The sequence below is a fragment of the Ambystoma mexicanum genome, chromosome 3p (assembly GCF_040938575.1).
Source record: "Ambystoma mexicanum isolate Mex_15411 chromosome 3p, UKY_AmexF1_1, whole genome shotgun sequence".
NCBI lineage: Eukaryota > Metazoa > Chordata > Amphibia > Caudata > Ambystomatidae > Ambystoma > Ambystoma mexicanum.
Window position 1 is genome coordinate 929,450,814 of NC_090925.1, and position 18,487 is coordinate 929,469,300.

The 18,487-nt window shown below is 46.6% G+C and overlaps 1 protein-coding gene across 5 annotated transcripts in view; it reads left to right on the plus strand.

Annotated features, from left to right (window-relative positions):
• LOC138581130 (protein MTSS 1-like) overlaps positions 1-18,487 on the plus strand; it is an 885,917-nt gene that overhangs the window by 773,890 nt on the left and 93,540 nt on the right. The gene's annotated exons all lie outside the window — the stretch shown is intronic.

Consider the following 18,487-nt stretch of genomic DNA (forward strand, 5'->3'; position numbering starts at 1 on the left):
TGCTCATCCGTGACAGTCCAATGCAGTCCACTGTCCAAAATCAACCTATTCTAACCCTACCACTATTTCAACAACACAAGCCAGGAGAATGACTCCCTTCTCCAAGGACCATTAAATAAAGTAGTTTGAAGTAGTTCTTGGTAACTAACTTGATTAAGTCGCACAGTTCTACTACTTGATTAATCCAGTCTCTTTCCTTGGATTATTTCTTTCCTTGTATTTCTCTGCTCTTACTCTACTTGTATTTATCCTTTTCCTTTCATAGGATAACTTTGTCCACAGTTAGAATGTATCCTTTGGCTTCCTGAGTTCTTAATCTTCCCTTCAGACTTTGGTTTCACTTTGGCCTTAGACCTTGTTTTCTATTTCAGTCTGGTCTCTGGTTGTCCCTCTCACAATATCTTTTATCCGGTAGTATCTCTGAGTTATCCCCTTGGTCTCCTGGATTATAAAACTTTTAGTAAGGATTATCATTCCACATTAGTGTCTTAACTCAACTAGAGTGATTCTGAGTGTTCCAATAATGATTCTCTTTCTCTTCTTTCAAACCAGATTTCTTATGTTGACTGGTACGGGTCTAAGTGTTCCAGTAATCATTTTATTTCTCTTCATTCAATGTCAACATCTCTTTACTCAACATCAATCTCATATCTCGACTGCGGTGAGTATAAGCATTCTGGTAATGGTTTTCTTGTAATTCTTTCCCGATTGGGACGAGCATAAACGTTCCAATAATTATTTTCTTTCAATCGCTTATCTCTACTGGGGCGAGCGTTCCAGTAATGATTCTTTCTCCTCTTTTAGTGTCAATCTCTTATCTTGACTGAGACGAGTAAGAGTGTCCCAGTAATAATTCTCCTCTTCACTCAATATCGAGCTCTTATATTGACTAGGACGAGTATGAACATGCCAGTAACCATTCTTTCTCTTCACTACATGACATTATTTTATCTTGACTGGGTCGTATGAACGTGCCAGTAATCATTCTCTCTTGACTCAATGCGAATATCTTATCTTGACTGTGGCGGGTACGAGTTTGCCAGTAATTATTCTCTCCACTCCTCCTCCCAGTTCTCCCATTTTCCCCGTTACCACTTGTGCTCGGGGACAACATCACTGGGACTTTCAACGGTTTGGACTTTCTTCTGCACTTGTCTGGTTGGCCTCTCGTAGTTCTTAGTTCCATACATGGTCTCTGCGGTTTGGGGTTTACCGTTTCGTTCATTCAGTGAAGTGTTATCAGCGCTGTTCACGGCCCTACGGGTCCACCTCTGCTCATCTTCGGTCAGCCACCACTTGGTTCTTGTTCTGGGCTAGGATGCCTCGCCTTCACTTCGGCTTCTCTTGTCCCATCTCTTCTCCACACCACGCGTTGTAAACCTCAGCTGTACTTCGCCTTTGCACAGGCGGCCATGTCTGCAGCTTTCCTTCAGGATATTTTTCTAAGCAAGTTTATAACTCACAGGTTCTCACTCTTCTGTGTCTCCACCCACTTCCTTTAGTACGCATCCCTGGGCCTTCTCCCCTGTAACATGAATTCTTTCTCTCTGTTTCGTGATCTGTATTCCTCCATGTGTCTTTTCCCTCTTCTCATTATCTGTTATTTTTCCCCTTTGGGAAATAATCAGTATATCTTGATGGCAATAACATATTTTGGTATATTCTTCATACCTTTCTTCACTAGGTGTCTTGAGAGCCATGTTGCAGGTTTGTTTCTTGCGGAGCTCCTCATCAGAACGGGAGTCCTTGTCCCCAAAGGCTCAGTGAAAAAATAAGCCTCGTTATAAGGATTTAGAAACCTTTGTTCCAATACCCATGTTATCGGGGTGTTTTTAAGTTTCCTCCATTTAATTAAAATGTTGAATGATTCATTTTACAACAGTCTGAAGAAGCCTGTAACCAGTAGCAATGCCCACTTCACCTCAACTATGGAATAAAGTTGTTTAGTAACCGCAGAACTAGTCTGTCGTTTCATCTCTTGTACTGACTGCAGCCATGTGGGCGTGTGATTATCCTGCTGGCCATCTGTATAATGTATAAAATTGATAGTAATATTTCTCCAAATAGACTTGTATATATATTGCCTTCAAAAGTAATCATGTTATACACATACAAAAAGGCAAATTAAGGTTAAAGCTCTAATTATTCGAGGGAAAATAGATGCACATTTTTGAGAATAACACTGTGAAATTCAAAGTTATAGTGTTAGGTAAAAAAACGAAGCATAAGCACCAATTCAAAATAGCCAATAAATCTTTACAGGTCTCGTTCTACGATTAATTGGCAGTGTGGTTTTCAAGTAATAAGTGGATGGCCCATTGTAGACAAGCCCAATTGTGCATACAACAGACCGTTGGCATATTATCTTTTAGCAGGAGCCTTATTCTCTCATTAAGCTAATATAAAGACAATACAGTGGTGTCTACCCGTTTATTATGAAGTAAAAGGTCCTCCAATCGAGACAATGCTTGTATTGTTTAGAACACAAGTTCCTAAAGCGACTTGTGGGAGAGAAAAAAAATCTGTAAGTTATATGATGGCACATAGTGAGTCAGGGATGTGCTAGCTTCAAGATCACGATATTGAGGAGCATAAAAGCATGGATCAGCATGTGGCTCTACAGATGTTTTGGGCTATGACAACCATGATCCTTCGTTGTGGACTAAGCTGGCTAGGACACGTGGGGTTGTAGTCCACAACATCTGCAGATCGCTGCTCCACTACAAACATTGGTTAGTAATCTATAGATAAATGAATTATCACATGGGGTAACTTTGCTGAGAGAGTTGAGTATAATTGTAAACATCATTCACAAAGGGCAATGGTTTTCTATCCTGAGGATATTTCACTGGCGGAGAATACTTTTCTTTTGGACATATGTAGTGATTGTCTTCCCAACCTTTTTGCATTTTATAATCAAGCTATTTAAGCCTGCAGTTCAAGTATGACCAAAGCGTGAATCAGCACATGTCCCATTTATTTTGTTTTGATACATTTGACAAAGCATCTGATGGTAATCACGAAGCTGCATTTATATGTATTGCCACTTAATTCTGTTGTATCCAGCTGGGTTGACCAAATGGTGAGATCTGTAGGCGTTTTCCAGTGTGAATTGAAGACTGAGCACATTTCTCTTTTTCCACAGGTGGTAAAGTGGCGAAAGGAAAAGGGAGTTGTTTCCTCTCCTGATAAATCTCAATTGTTTGGGGTATTTAGAGGCAGAAGACTTTTTTTTTTCTTTGACTTCGCATGTAGACCAGCTCACAAGCAGTTAACATTTACATTAGTTGCCTTAAGAATCCGATCTAGGCGTACACACGTTGTAATAGCTTTTTATTTTTATGAACTACTTGGTTTGGAGTGATTTGATTTTGGTCATGTTTAAATATGCAGCGATCCTAATGATGGATATATATGTATGTGTTTTTCTCTGATTTTATGTGATTGATTTTCTGAAGTTTGTTATTCTTATGAATGCTTGGATTTGTTGGATGTGTATCTAAAATCGAGTTGTACTATTAAACTGGAACTGGCAAAAGTTAGTCACTGAAAACAGTCGGTATTAGGACTGTAAATTGACACAAAATACTGTGTTCGATGTGTTGATATTAGGTGGTGTAACAACATCCGGCTCTACATTGCAGTCACACGATGTGCAAGAAAGGTGACGCTTGGGGTTTGAAGTATTGTATTATATTCCTATTCTCCAGCATGGGGTCTGGCATGGATTCACATGCTCATGAATATTCCCCGTCGTCAGGCCGGGAATCCTCGGTATAGAAAAAATCAGTATCAGTTTCGTTTCTGATCTGTCTTTCTCAGTAGTAACCAATCACTGGTCTCTGGGTCATACTGCCCCCAGCCAATGACTGCCCTCTCCCTAAGCCCCGCCCCTGGCAGCCATCCTCAGATTCTTACAGCACGTTCAAGTGTTCGGAGTCCTTGTGCTTAGCTCTCGAGCTTTTGCTGCGTTTTCGCACTTTTTTCAGGAGATTTTCTCATTTTTTCGTTTAAAAGAGCCTCAAGCTCCACTGTTTCTACTTCCGATCAACGGGGATCCGTTTCAGAGGTTTCTACGCCCCTCAAGGGTGAAGATTTCGTCGAGTTACGCTTTTGGAGGATTCCAGAAGTTCCGAGGCCTACACCGGACATGGCCCAGGAGAAAGGGAGCTCGACGCCCGGGAAGCTTTTCAGGACCTGCACTGGATGCCAGCTTCAGAACGTTTTCAAGGAGGACGAGCATTCGTTATGCCTCTACTGTCTCCATGAGGACAAGATGCACAAGGAAAAGGACTGCGCGTTTTGTGGAAACATGTCGGAGCGGACCATGAAGGATCGCCACCTCCGTCTCGCCAACTGGCTGGAAGGTAAGAGCCCGCCAGGCGAGAAGAAGATGAAGTCCGAGCGGTCTTCTAAGTCCTGTGAGGGTGCCCCGGCGACGGGGGCCCAACAAAAGGCTAAGTACCGCGAGTCCACGGGCACCGGGAGCGCCGAACGGTCGGGCTCCTCGGCTGCCAGGCAGGGGGCACCCTCCCCGGCGCCATCGACCACGAGCCAAAGCTCTGGCTCGGGTAAGAGGAAGTCTGAGAACCCGGCGAAGCTTCTGGAAAGGCCCCGGTCGATCTCAAAGACTCCGGCAGAGGGGGAGCGAGGCTCGGACCCTCCCCCGAAGGTGAAGGCCCCAGGCGTACAGAAGTTGACGTTGGCCGTGATTCACCCTGCTAGGACCTCGATTGAGGATGTCGCCGCGACCCTGGCTCAGCCTGTGGAGGCTAGACCAGTGGAGGCGCCCTCAGGTACCAGAGTCTCCCTGCCACCGCGGATGGAGTCGTCTTTCAGGCCCATCGAGAAGACCCCCACGAAGTCCTCGTTGGAAAAAGGAGGGGAGGGGGTGGTGGCCGTCGTGGATACGGACACGACCTCTGAAGAGGAGCTCATCCAAGTCGTGGAGGAGACCCAGCCCATCGGGAGGGATCCCGACGAGGGCGACGGTGACGCAGACGAGGCTCCTCAAGAGCCCTCACGCCTGTCGTTTCCGGCGCCGCAGGACACCTCAGCGGGCATTTTGTCAGCCATCCAGTCCTTATGCTCAGAGATAAGGACTAGGTTGCCCCTTCCCCCGACGGAGGAGCCTGAGCCAGACCAGACGGAGGATCCGGAGCCAGGACCTTCGGGGAGCCCACCGCCTAAGAGGAGGAGGACGCATCCTAGGCCTCCACTCCCGCCTCTGCGGCCTTCTCTGCCTTCCCCCCAGTCCACTACCCACGGGGATGATACAGGCATGGACACGACTACGACGGGTATGGATGACGATGGAGGCGATGACAGGACGTGACCCCCCGTCTCCCCCTGCCCGGGCGTCCCCACCCGATGAGATTGGATCCTTCCATGCAATGATCTCCAGGGCATCCGAGCTCTTCCAGCTCTGCCCTGAGGAAAAGGAGGGGTTCCTCTACCAGCGGCACGAGGCTAAAAGGAAGACGGTCCTCGCCGTACCGCTTCTAGATGATATCTGGGATGAGGGGCTCGCCCTCCTCAAGAATCCTGCCACGGCTCCTGCGAAGAGGGACCGGTACGAGAAGAAGTACCGAGTCCCCGACGCTGCCCCCTTGTGCCTTAGGGCTCAACCAACCCCGGACTCGGTCGTTTCGGCAGCGGCCAAGAAGAAAGTGGGGGGGGGTATCGGCCTCGACTTCAACCTCCCCTCCGGACGCTGAGGGTAGGAAACTGGATGCGATGGGACGACGGGTCATCTCATCTGCAGCGACGACCATCAAGGCGGCCAACTCCCTGGCCACAGTAGCCCGCTATGACAGGGAGTTGTGGTTCAAGATCGCCCCGCTGTTGGACTTCCTTCCGGATGCCAAGAGGGCCGAGGCCCTGGAAATCTTGCAGGAAGGTGAGATTGCCTCAGACCACGCCATTACGGTGGCCACGGACATCGCCGTCCGTCAGTTGGGCAACGGCGTTTGCCTGAGACGACGAGGATGGCTCAGGGTGACGGATTTCCGCCAAGACGTTCAGACCAAGGTTTTGGACAAGCCCTTCGATGGGAACAACCTTTGTGGCAAGGCGGTTGATGAATCCCTTCAGGCGATCAAGACGGACACGGAGTTGGCCCGTGCACTGGGTGTCCTCCAACAACGACGGCCATCCTTTCGGAGTTCCGGAGGCAGACAGGGTGCCTCCAAGGGAGCCGGCAGCAGCGCCTCTACTTACCGTCAAGCGGCGAGGTCTTCGTCGCAGGAGGCCTATAGGGGATGCGGCAAGTCAGGTGGATCCCGCCGTCGTCGCCAAGGTGGTCAAGGAGGCAAAGCGGCCTCCAAGCAGGATTGAACCGTCTGTCGGGGTCGGGCCCCCGCCGAAGCACCCCGGTGGGAGGCCGGCTGACTAAGTTCGGCGTGTGGGAGTCCATCTCCACCGACCATTGGGTGCTGGTCGCCCTGGCCCTGGGGCACACCCTCGAGTTCCAGAAGAGGTGCCCCTGCATTCCTCCCGTGGCCAGGAAGGAAAATCACGTCCCTCAACTGCTGTTGGAAGTACGGGCGATGCTCAGGAAAGGTGCGTCCCGGAGAGGCTTCGGGGCTCCGGAGTTTACTCAAGATACTTCCTTGTAAGGAAAAAGACAGGAGGATGGCGTCCCATCCTGGACCTGCGACGACTAAACAAATACATCAAGGCACAGAAGTTCCGGATGGTCACCCTCCAGCACGTGCTGGGACAACTGGAGGAGGGCGACTTCCTGTCGTCGTTGGACTTGGAGGATGCGTACTTCCACATCCCCATTCTAAAGAGACAACAAAAGTTCCTCAGGTTCGTGGTCCAAGGGCGGCACTACCAGTTCAAGGCCCTCCCGTTCGGATTAAAATCAGCGCCCACCTCTTTAGGTTCTAGTCACCGACTTCTTCTTAGCTTCTGGAAATATATGAGGCACACTGTGGATAATTCGTTTCGTCTCTCAGCACTGGGCTTCCTTCACCCAGACTCCTCTTCATATGTTTTTTATGCTACACTAGTCTCGCTATTTGCTAAGCCTAAGCACAGATCCTGCTTTTATAGTGAGCCACTACTTAGCGCTCATTTGGATGTTTTTTCTATATCCTAGGTAGGGACGACCCTCGGTTCTACTCCGCCTACTACCTTTCGAGTAGAGAGCACCCACAGGCATCAGTGGAGGTATTTATTCCCCTCTATTTAGATACCTTGGTTCATGTATTTTGAACATGCAACAATAATGGCTAATTTTAAGCTTATGTTTTGCGCTTTTTTTGTCTTTTACTTTGCAGATGCTACGAATACTTCTAATGTCATCATTTCTTTTTTGAATGTTGTTTTGGTTACGTGGTCACCTGTATACCTCCTGATGAATGTTCCATAATAACTGTAGGAACTGAAACATGTCGAGCTAATACTCTGTACTGTCACCAGAGTTACCAAGTTTTTGACATACTAATTCTAATTACTGTAGAGTACGTTGCACTATTTGTAAAGCGTACCTCTTGATGTTGAGTGTATCCCTGTTTTTGATACACTGTCAATTAGCTAATCCAAGCTTATCACGTAACGACTGTTTGATTTGTGTTAAAATGTTTATGAATTGTATGTATTGTGGACCACACTATTTAATCACTTTTTAGGTTGTAATTCTATTAAATCTGATGTTTATCATTTTAACCACGACTGGTCCCTTTGTGGTTCTCCTACTATGGGAGCTCTTTATATGTGTGGCATCTACATTATAGCTCTGTCTCCTCTTTAAACACGGATCTTTGTCCTCCCGGACTTAGACAGAGTATACGTTGCTAACCTATCTCAGTCAAACGTATACCGGGTTTCCTCCCCATTTAAGTTGCATCAGAGCACCAGTGACACTCTGGGTGCTTGAACGTTTCTTTATTAAGCCTGGCAGATGGGAAACAGACCCTCCTTCCAGCTCCAACTAACTGCACAGCTCAACTCTCACAGGCCAAGGACATCAATAACAAGGCATGAGAATCTAGAACACAGAAGATATAATCATGGTTTTATTTATTTATAGTGCGCGCCAGACCCTAGGGCATCAGGGCGCAAGACATAAGAATACTATCAGTTTAGCTACATGGGTACATGATATACATCATAGATCATATAAAAACGCAATTTACATGAAGGACTAAATACAAAGTAGGCATAATATACAGAATAAGCGTCCAGTGAGGACTAATTACACAATAATAGAATCAATATACACAGAGAAGGGAAAAAGTACAAATAGAAAAATATGAGCAGTTGGGTACACAGTGTAGCAAAATACTTAGGCTGGCATCTGCATAGTAGAGGCAGCTGTGGTAAGGCTATAGCATGGAAATTTACTTGTCATTTTCTTTCAACCAGTCAGTCATGTTCTGTCTAAATTTGGCAAAGGTTTGGTGTTCTCTTAGGCAAGGAGTTCCACAGTTGAGCTGCCTTAACTGGGAAGCTAGTTTGCCATGTTTGCCATGGTAAACATGGCAAATGCCTGGCAGCTCCAAGGTCCCTGCACAAATGGAATGTAAACAGCAACCCATTTGAGATGGAACACAGGCCTGGCTTTGATAGATAATCTACACTAAATAAAGACCAATATAACACACCTTCCCTCCTCACATAATACCAACCCAATCATCCTCTCACAGAAATCCTGCCCTTGTTCCAAACCTTTCCATCAAGCCCCTCACCATCACTCGTCACCTTAGACACATGCATGGGCCCAGCAAACTTGCTTTGCCCTTTGAGCACCAAACCAGGTTTCTGAATCCAGACAGTACCTTCTTACACTCTGGTCAGTCTGACATGCTTCTGAATGTCAAACCTGGCCTTTAATTTCCTCTCTTCTCACATCCACTCTTTGAGAGCTCTTTAGTCCCACTCCACGAATGTCATCCTGCCCAGCCAGGCTGGGCAGACAGCAGTGGCCACTTTCCTTCTTCTAAGAACCTTGAAAGGATTTAAACCTGTTGTGGCATGTGGGGTGGATCTGTAAGCACAGACTCTTCGCTTTAGCTCTGCTTCCCATTCTTTGCCCTCCTTGATGTCCATGCAGATCCCTTCCATGAGAGTCCTGTTCAACCTCTTCACAACCCCATAGGTGGAGGGATGAAACGACAATATCTGACATGAACCACACCTGTCCCATTGAGGAATTCTCCCATTTAAACCCCTCCCAGCTAATCGAGGGAGGGTCATGTCCCGTTATTTCTCCCGAAAGTTTACAAAATACTGAGAAGAGGAAGATGTCTCCAGAAATAAGGCAGATCACCTATGGAAAACACCACGCTAGTACTGGGACGGGGAAGAGGCAACTAGGTACCATGAAGATTACCTCCCTTTACCATTCAGTTACTGACACAAAAAGGAGGAGGCCTTAAGGTCAGGCATGTCCCAATGCCTGGCTTGGTTGGGGTCAGGCAAACCAGGCAGATGGAACACACCTGAAAACCCTTAAGGAATCTTGGGTGTATAAATGTGGAGCCTAGAGAGGGGAAGAGGAGAGAGACAGAAGGAAGGTCACAGCAGAGAAGCCAGTTAAATCTGCGAGTGTCCCAAGGAGGGCGATGCATCGAGAGGCTGGTAGATTGCAGAGGAAAGTCAGCTGTTCTCTCTTGGCGAGGGAGCCGTATCTCCAGGGAGCCAGTGAAAGAACCTGCAGGAAGCCACGGGAAGTTGGTTCCTTTAATGTAGCTGAACACCACTCCTTAACCTGGCTAGAAGCGCCAGCCAAGGGCTGTCTGAGGAGCAGGTGGTGAGACCCTGACCTCGGGAGAAGAAGCTGATCACAAGATAGCCAAGACAACACAACTGGTAACTGAAGCGCAAGATGAAATCCGGTGCGTTTTTCCACGAGCAAATACAAAGTATCCAAGTACGTACATAAGGAAGAAAGACCCGCTTGTTAAAACTGTGAACAATTAAGCGATACTTAGTCATTGAGTGTTTGTAAGTGCAATGTGAAATGCTTCTATCTGAAACTAAGAGCCTCATTCAAAAGGGGGAGCTGTGCACAGACCTGAAGTGAGAGCAAAAGCTGCAATGTAAAAACCCTTGAGAAAAGGTTATTGCCAATGGAATAAACTGAATGAAACTAAACGGATAGAACTGAACTGATTGTTCCCCTTATCTGAATAAATTAAGACTGCCTAAGGAATATTGAATACTGAACTAATGGAAGAAAGTAGGATTTGATTCCAAGAATTCAAATAAAGCTGATGGCTTGGATGTAGAAAGGTCAACACCATCCTTGTTGAACCCTGCATTAAGAAACAAAAAACCTACATAAAGTGTGACATGCTTATATGAACTTTGAAAAAAACCTGAATGCATCAAGTAAAAAACCACTAAATTGATACTATGAGCTGTATTATATGAACTGCTTATTATGCGCTACTGTGAACTTTTAAGGAAGCCTGAAAGCTCTTGGTTGCGTGACCTGTAATGGGTGGACCAGTGGTCTGAAACTGCACTTTGACCAAGAAGCTGTTATCAAGAACCAAAGGGAAAAACAAAGGCAAAGTTCTTGGCTGTGGGGCCTGTAATGGGTGGACTTGTGGTCTGAAACTGCGCCTAGGTCAGAGAACTTTGTGATACAAATCTGGAAACTTGTGCAGTGAAAGCTGGAAATCAAATATTACCAGACTTGGGGAAAGTAGCCCAGAGTGGTGAAAGTTCAGTGGAAAGAGCAAAGCTGAAAGATATGTCTGTCTTTAGAACTTAAGATAAGCTTGGGGAAGGGAACCCCAAGCTTTGGCAAATTGAGACTTTTTTCCCAGAGTTGGGATTAAGATGCTTCATTTATAAGATGACACTGAACATGTGGACGGAAACCCTAATTGTTGGTGCCTTTGTACTGTTGTCCTGGAACTGTATTGACCCTGGTGAAGGGCAACATAACCATATTTCTATTTGGTATTGGAAGACCGATAAACTGAACTTTAGAGGAAATTTATGAACATTGGAAAGAAGCTGAAGAAATATGCCAGAACTTTGAAACTGCCTAGAACATTATGTTCAAATCACTATTTAGGTTTTTGTTGATATCCCAGCACAGTGGTAGTATTAGTTGTGAGGGCAAGTATAGAATTTTGACACACAAGTTGACCATACTGACACAGACTTTCCTTAGTTTATTTAGGCTGAGAAATCCCTCCATAGTAAAGGGAAAGTTAGGCCTTTATGCATCCTGATCTTTACTTTAATAAAGCAATGTTCAACTTTGAATTGGTCAGTCTCTCCTTCCATGATGCCAGCCTCACACACCCTGAAGGTGAACTGTACGCAGTCATCTGTTAGTAGCTTGCTCGGGAATCCCTCCCTCTGAAAGACTTGTCAAACACCACGCAAGCCCTTGTCCTGCACCACCTTAGGCACCACCCATTTGGGGTACATATCAGTTAATAGCAAAACATACCCTAGCACTAGCCGTTGCACATCCCCATCCTTATTGGCACTATGCGCTGCACATCATTTTGCCAATGCAAACATTGCTACGCCACTGGCTACTGACTGTATCCCTCAAAAGCCTTCCTTACCAGTGTTCACCTTCTGCCTGCACCCTCACGTTAATGCGTGCCTGTACCTTACTCGTTGCATGCATACTTACCTTATTATATCACGAGGCTGTGCTGAATGCTGCATTTGATTGTTGCATTTAGCCCATGTGCCGCCCACCATTTGATTGCTTCCATTTGATTGTTGCATTTAGCCCATGTGCCACCCACCATTTGATTGCTTCCATTTGATTGCCGCATCTAGCCTTAGGCGGCTCACCCCTAAATCTTGCAACTAGCCCATATGTTGCCCTCCAGTTGACTGGCACATCTAGCATTAAGTGGCCCAGCTACCTACCGTTAGCTACATATCATACAGACAGAAAATATGTTAAGTTATTTTGCATTTATATAGCGCCTTATATACCATTGGTATGAAGGCGTTGGTAGGTTGAACGCCCTTGGGAACCGAAGTTCAGGTCAGTAGAGAGAGTAGAGGGAGTCCAAAAGTGCATGTGCGCACCAGGTATGTGTGCAGCTGGTGCTGAAATCGAGTGGTAGCTGCTTCTTAGCTGTAGGTGTGGTGGTTGAGAGGTCAGGAGTATGTGTTCGCTCTGGTCGGTTTTGTAGCTGCGTTAGGCCTGAGGAGAACGCCTGGCTGGTGGGTGTGAAACCAGCAATGATTACTTAGAGTGATGTGGAGTAAGCGGGAGATGTAGATATGAGAACAGTTATACTGAATGGTGTCATAGTATCTGTGTTCTAGATGACTGGTGGTGTGAGGGGGAGAGTAAGCGTGGGGTGTGGTATGATGTATGTTTTCAAGTGTTTCCTTCATTCCAAAGCATATTAAGTATCGTCCGTTGCACATATTCGTCCGTTCCTCATACTCGTCCGCTCCACACATTCGTCCAGACATCGTCTAGTTCACACCCTCGTCCAGTCCGCACACTCGTCCAGTCCTCACACTCTTGTAGTTTATACTCATCTAGTCTACATACCGGCTCCAGATAGGACACTCGTTCAGTCCACAATGGTCGTCCGGTCTATCACTCATCGGAAAAGCCAACTACTCGTCTGCTCTGTCTGTTCATCCATTCCATACACTCATCTGCTCTGTTTTTTGTCCGCTACATGCATTCATCTGTTAGGCACACTCGTCCGCACCACACATTTATCCGCTTCACCCAATCGTCCGCTCCATATATTCATCCGCATCAGACACTCGTTCGCTCCATATACACATCTGCTCCATACGGCCATCCACGCTACACATTTACTTTTTCGCTCTCCACAATCATCCGCTTCGCACTAATCTGCTCTCCACACTCGTCCCTTCTCCACGCTCCTCCGCTCTCTTCTGGTCCCCATGCTCAACCGCTCTCTGCTCCCATCCGCTCTCTGCTCCCATCCGCTCTCTGCTCTCATCCGCTCTCTGCTCTCATCCGCTCTCTGCTCTCATCCGCTCTCTGCTCTCATCCGCTCTCTGCTCTCATCCGCTCACTGCTCTCATCCGCTCTCTGCTCTCATCCGCTCTCTGCTCTCATCCGCTCTCTGCTCTCATCCGCTCTCTGCTCTCATCCGCTCTCTGCTCTCATCCGCTCTCTGCTCTCATCCGCTCTCTGCTCTCATCCGCTCTCTGCTCTCATCCGCTCTCTGCTCTCATCCGCTCTCTGCTCTCATCCGCTCTCTGCTCTCATCCGCTCTCTGCTCTCATCCGCTCTCATTTCTCTGATAACGCTATTTCCTGGATTAGATCCTTCCTAAATGAGAGAACAAAGAGGGTCTTCTCACCTCTAGCAGCTACCAACCCTATGCCTATCACCTGTGGTGTGCCTCAGGGATCCTGCGTCTCGCCCACATTCTACAACATTTTTACTAAGCCCCTTTTCGATGATCTTGGCATCACCTACACTAACTATGCAGATGATACCCAGCTCCTCCTCCCGCTTTCAAGGGATTATGAAAAGGATTTGGCCTTGGTGAACAGAGGCATTCGGCATTTCTAGTAGAGACCACATTTCCGAGACCAGCCGACAGAATAACTGGTTACCAACAAAGGACAAAATCCTTCTAAAAACATTGTCGCTCACCCACACATCACTTAATAATGCAGCCCCCATTAACTTGGCAGAGAAATTCCATAAACAGACATCCCTTAGACCACCCAGATCAGCCAACAGAGATCGCCTCTCCATACCCAACTTCAAACGCTCCACTATCAGAGTTACGTTTCCCCGTCAAAGTAGCCAAACTGTGGAACTCCCTGCCCCCTAATCTGAGTTGACCAATCCTACCTAAACTTTAGATCCAACATCATCCTGTGGCTGAAATCCAATAACTAGTAAAGACAACTCTGAGTAACTTTGCATCCAGGACTCCATACCACGACCACCCACGCCCTATGGAGTTACCTCCCCTGCCTCTCCCGACCTGCTACCCTGCGGCTAACATAACTGCCCCACCCATGGTCTGCACATCTAGACTCACCCCCGCCCTCACATGACTATCAATACTCTTTATATATTGCCTCTACAAGATGTCTGTACTACTTGTATACTACTCTTGCACGATGTCTGCATTATCCTATCTTATATATAATTACCTGTTTATACATTTGTATATGACTATACCCTATTCCTGTAAATGGACACCACCTGTATATACCTCTTGTAAGTATTACTTGTATGTAAATTTGATATCTCCTGTGTAGTAACTAAGCTTTGCATATACATGTAACTGCTGCGCCCTGTTACCCCTGGGTATGATGCGCATTATAAATAAACAAACAAACCCTCTCCGAAGATCACTATTGAGTGGTACTAGAAGATCCATGGCAATCATTTCCCAAGGGACTCAGCAAATTCTAAAGACTTTAATGGCTGAGTGTATGTCTTCAACGCTCGGTCAGACTCCCTACACACAACACAGCCCTTCACCATGATTGTCAATGCCTGGCCACCAATAATCTGCGATGAGGCAACCCCTGACCTTAGTCATACCCAAGTGACCCTTGTGGGCAGTCTCCACAATTCTGCATGTAACGCCTGCCGGGGGAATTACGCGGTCTGACCTGAAAACATGTGTCCCTTCCACATTTAGCTCATCCCTCACTCTTGAGCAGTGATGATTGCCCAACAATTCAAAAGCACTTAATCTTGTTCCAAAGGTTCTTCAAATGGCTCCTCAGCAATTATGGCTTTATTGGTTCTGGAGAGAAAATCGGCTAAAATGTTCCCCTTGCCAGGCACAAACTCAACCTTGAAACCATGGCCCTACGGGGATGTTACCCATCTGACAATACAACGAGAGACTCCTTTTGAGACCTTTCGATGACAAAATACTCACTAAGGGCTTGTGGTCACTGAGAACCTTGAACTCCTTGCCCCAGAGGAAAGCCTTGAACGTATTGATCGCCCACACCACACTCGGAGCCTCCTTCTCCATCACAGAATAGTGACCCTCTGCCGCCTTGAGGGTCCGAGAGGCGAAAGCAATCACTCTCTCTATGCCTTGTTAACTCTGGAGTAACACAGCTCCAAGTCCTTTGTCACTTGCATCAGTCATGAGATACGTATCCTTCTCTGTGTCAAAACCTCCCAGCTTCCGGGGCACTTGCAACATCCTTTTTATTCCCTGAAAGTCTTGTTCATAGTACTCCGACCACTGAAATATAACCTCTTTCTTGCACAATGACCTGATATACATACAGCGATCCAAGAAGCTCCTGATTAACTTGGCGCAGTATTCAAGTAGCCCCAAAAATGACACAACTTCCTTCCTATTTCTGGGGCCGGGAGGGTTGCAAGCCCATAATCACCTCAGGCTACTATTGGGCCGTATGCCATCACCACAAAGTATGTGTCGGAGATGGTCCATTTCACCCATCATAAACTTGCCCTTGCTCTTCTGCAACGTATGTCCTGTCTCCGCAGCTCACCCAGGCCAAAGTATAGTCTCCCATCATGGTCCACAGAGTTTTTCCCATGACCAAAATATCATCCCGGCAAAAGTAAACTCCTTTTATCTTCCCTAATATCGCATGCATGACACGCTGGAAAAATGCTGCTGGTGACACCAACCCAAACTGCATGCATCTGAATCTGAAAGTAACTACTTGGGTGGCGAAGGTGGTTATGACTGTTTTCTGATGCTTCGTTTTAGTTACTTCAGCGTTGCGCTTAAGTCCGTGCTTGCTTTTCCTTGCGCTTAAGTTTGTGCTTACCTTTCCTACTGCTGTGTCAATCATTACATAGTGTTAGTGATTTCATGGTGATCTTACCCCCTAATCACTACTTTAACAGCAGAGGTTATTTTGGGACCATAGACCTTTTCTTGGGGGACACTGTGCCACATAGATTCTGCCTCATTTCAATATAGTTCTTTGTTTCTATTTTCTGCACAAGTATTTCAGACTACAGGTTTTTTTGCTATTTGAAGTAAATGCATATTGCATGTTTTAACAGTGACGTCAAAAAGCGCTATATTCAGGTTCATTGTTTTCACCAATTTCTATGCTAAGATTTTAACTTCTCGATAATCGCAACGATGTTTGGGACAATAATGCCTAACACTAGAGCCTTGACTTTATTATTTCTATATAGTACCTTGTTGCCAATGTACAATGAAAGAATCTGGTTAATTGATGGGTACATTGAATGCACCTTGTGTTGAAAGGCATAGTTGTTGGTGCAATTTCCTGCTTAGTTACTGTTTCTTTCTGGGACCCATTCATATTATTTATTGAAAGAGGTTTTTGCCCTATGGCCAAAGAAATGTCCTCTTGACTATGTGTTCTGTATGTTCTTTTTGTCTTTCCGTACATTTGCCTTTTGTTCACACAAGGCGTCCGGTTTCAAGGGATGTCACATTTGTCTTGTGATTGGTTGGTGCATTTCCTATATGGCTGTCTATGCTGCATCAGGTCTATTGCTTTTTTCGATCAGTGGTCTACGGTTCAATGGATCTATTCCTCTTACTACTCTGGTGATTGGTCTGTGTTTCTCTTCTGTGTGACCGTCCAACATCTCCTGTCACACAGTGATTATAGTTTTAACAGGCCCATTGCCAGATCCGCACTGCTGTGGAGGTTGGTTTCTTTCTCTTCTATTCTTTCCTCTCTCTACCCGTTCCATAGTGATTCCTGTTGCAAGGGATCCCTTCCCTTTTACCACATTCCGTCCATATCCTCTCTTCCAGTCACACAGTGGACCATGTTGCAAGCGTCGCCTTCTTTCAACTTGTTAATTCAAAATGTCCCACAAGCGTAAGGTGAGGGGCGGTCGAGCAGCTGACCTGTGTTGTCAATCCTATGGCACAGCAACATTAGTTTAGGCCATTAAATGTACTCTTTACAGCACGAATGCTACAGGTTGCCTATGCAGTCCGTCACCTCGCTGGGCTATTCAGTATCCAGCAGGGTTCTCATATCGTTACCTTTTTATTCCTGTTGCCTCTTCTTTAGTTATGTGCGCTTTATAGTGAAGACGTTCCAGGTTGCCTTTGCTGGCACCTTCAGGCCGTCACCTCTTTTGGGCTTTTCAGAATCCGGCAGCGTTCTTTTCACCTTGTTGCCTTTTTACTCCTCTTTCCCTTATATTAGCCCCTTGTTGCCATAGTGTTTCAGTGGACCTTTAGCGTTTCAGCTCCCTGCTGGCTGCTCGCCCATTGACGATCTGCACCCCCTCTGCATTCTTTTGAATCCATTGTAATTTGAGCACCCCAGGAGTGCCTCTGTTTTTCCCCAGCTGAAGCTGATGGTGTGGGGGTGCAAACATGTTGAAATGGAACCCGACCAGCCCTGGCATATCTTCAGACATCCTGGTACAATTCCATCTGCAGGTTACTTTGGTTAAGCAATCAAACAATTGTTATAGGCGCCCCTCTGCGAGAACGAACCCGGCTAAATGACCGGTTCTTTGGGAAGGTACCCCCTCGAGAGTCCGCAGCCACACCTTCGCTCACTGTACCTTTCACAGAAGGGAAATATATATTTGCATATCAGGCTTTGTCCCACCCACATGGGCAGTCCAGCACCGAAATGCTATGGCAAATTTCTTCTGAACAGGAGTACCTACAGCAACCCCAGATACGTGTTATTGCCTTAAATAATCAGTCATAGGCGCCCCTCTGCACCCTTTGGTTAAGTATCCAGTGTTTGTACTAGCCTCCTGCTGAGCCCACTTTCTTACTCGCACCTGATCTGTGCTGTGAAATGGTGTCTTGGCGCATATGGTTCCATGGCGTAAACTGAGTCGGTGAATGCTTTTGTGGTATGATGGAACGGAGCGGTGTGGCTTCGCTTCTGTGTCGATGTGGCGCATTGATAGTGACGTATGTGTTTAATGTATGTCTTGAATATGTTAAACCAGCTGCTGATGACAGAGATTGTGGGCTAAAAGTGTTGGTGGAGGGTGCTCCTGAAATACTTCCTATTTTCCTTAAATTACTACTTGCCCAAAGAACCTACTTACCTGATGTAAATCCTGCAAGGACTAATTTGGAGAATAATAGAGCACCACCAGTTGCAAAAACTAGCCTAGCATTGAAGCAGGAATGGCAAAAAGGAACAGAGATAACAAGGGGAAACAAACTCTCAAGCAGGAGTCAAAGGGAATGTTGCCCTGAGGGAGCAGGCACTTCAGGATCGAATCCAGCAGAGTTATGCAGGGAGCAGTTGCGGGAAGCAGCCAACGGGCAGTGTGGCTGGCCTTGGCATGAGATAAGGCAGGGCAATCGCCATCTTGCAATGGACTGTCTCCTGCTTTGCTTCACTTGGAGCACTGCTGCCAGTCGAAGCATTCACCTGGATCATGCCTCAAAAGTACCCATATTGATGTGGGCTCACTCGCGAGCCCCAGGCAGGGCTGCTGCTGTGCAGTATGCTGGCACAACCGCCGACAAGATGGGACCACGTTGAGCAGGACGACAGCAAATTCATCTAGGCAGACATGGCTTTTTGTAAACCACGAAGAAAATTTGAGTGC